This window comes from Orycteropus afer, unplaced genomic scaffold, assembly GCF_000298275.1.
Source record: "Orycteropus afer afer isolate SDZICR_OR568_19922 unplaced genomic scaffold, OryAfe1.0 scaffold00091, whole genome shotgun sequence".
NCBI lineage: Eukaryota > Metazoa > Chordata > Mammalia > Tubulidentata > Orycteropodidae > Orycteropus > Orycteropus afer.
Window position 1 is genome coordinate 3,381,143 of NW_006921678.1, and position 1,818 is coordinate 3,382,960.

The window sequence follows — 1,818 nt, forward strand, 5'->3', positions numbered from 1 at the left end:
TAGCAGCTTATCAGCGACCAATACAATATTCCAGCAGGCAGTGGCAGAGACCTGCCTCCAGTGGCTGATTTTGTCAGTAATTTGGGTGGTGTGGGTGCAGCCAGACATGGGCACCATTGCTGAGACCACCAGAAAGGCTAGCGCCCTCCCCTCCCAGCAGATTACAGAATGGACTTGGGTCAGACTGGGAGACACCTTGCTTTTCTTTGCCATGGTTATCAGGACTTCAGGTCACTGGCAGGTACTCCCCCGACTCCACCACAGCTAAAATTGCATGCATCTTTGTTTGGCGCCGCAGGTGGACAGTATCACAGACAAACTCCAGAGCCGGCCATTGGTGGTCTGGTTGGATTCCGTCAGCACCGCAGGCAGACGGGACACGGAGAACAAAGAAACTGCAGCTGAGCCCGGTCCCACGAATTTTGCCTTGGAGCCATGCTTTGGTGCTGCGGGACTGTGGAGGCGGGGTCTTTGAGTGCGCATGAAATTGGCGGAAATTTGTGACCCTCTAACAAGAGGAATTTTTCCTGAGATTGAGCCATGGTCTTGCAAATAAATACATCATCAATAAAAGCCTGCTCAGGTACTCCCCCAACTCCAACACTCCTAAAATTACACACATCTTTGGCGCTGCAGGTGGGCAGTATCACAGACAAACTCCAGAGCTGGACATTGGCAATCTGGCTGGATTGCATCAGCACCGCAGACAGACAGGGCACAGAGAACAAAGAAACTGTAGCTGAGCCCAGTCCCGTGAATTTTGCCTTGAAGCTGCGCTTTAGTGCTGTGGGGCTGTGGAGGCGGGGTCTTTGAATGTGCCTGAAATTGGTGGAAATTTGTGACCCTCTAACAAGAGGAATTTTTCCTCAAGTTGAGCTGCAGTCTTGCAAATAAATACGTCATCAATAACACCCAGCTCAAAGCCCTAGAAACCGACCCTAGCAACATCAAGCTTTCCTTCTTCTGCTCCCACCTTCTCTGCCAATAACTTCACTCATTCAATAGAAGAAACCATATTCAGCCAATTACCATAAAGCCTCATGTTTCAAACTGTAAACCCTCTGTACAAAAAACAGAAACACATATCCACACTACACACAGTGATTCCACCATCACAAAGAAAATAGCAGAGTGACCCAAAACACCTGAATCAATAATAAGATAAAACACACCATCCTCACCTTTTCAAAATATTAAATCATAAAACCAAGACAAAGCAAATCAACACATAACCAGCAGCTAGAGACAACCTAAAGAGACAAGCTCTACCAGATTCCAAGGGCTTAAGAAGAGGTTCTGATTTATAGTAACCCCAAGAACTCTCTGCACCAGCACTACACAACTGAAAAGGTCTAAGTTTATACCGTTTTTTTTTTTTCTTTTCTTTTCTTTTTTTCTCTCATGATTAACCCAACTACTTCTTGGGTATTTTTGTTTTGTTTTGTTTCTGCTTTTTTTTAATTTCCTGTTTGTTAGTTTGTTTTGTTTCTTCATTATTCTCCTTCTCTACATTTTCCCTCTTAGTGACCTATTCCCAGATATTGCATATTTACCTGTTTTCTTTTTCTTTTCTCAACTTTTTCTTTTTTTTTGGTTACTGTTCCTGTGTGATCCCAGGGTGTATTTTTTGTCCATGTGCTTTTAGTTTTTTCAATGGTTATACAATTGTAAATTTTGCCTAACTGAGTGGGAGACAACAACAGTCCCCATAAGATACAAGTACAACCACACCTCCTAAACTTCACTTACTGAGCAAGAGCAAGCACCTCCTTCTCCACCAGTGGGCCAATAATAAAAAACCACCAAGAAGAGCCTGAA

At 44.0% G+C, this 1,818-nt stretch overlaps 1 protein-coding gene across 1 annotated transcript in view; it reads right to left on the reverse strand.

Annotated features, from left to right (window-relative positions):
* The window catches only part of SLCO6A1 (solute carrier organic anion transporter family member 6A1), a 263,122-nt gene that overhangs the window by 82,778 nt on the left and 178,526 nt on the right, over positions 1-1,818 (reverse strand). The window lies entirely within an intron of this gene.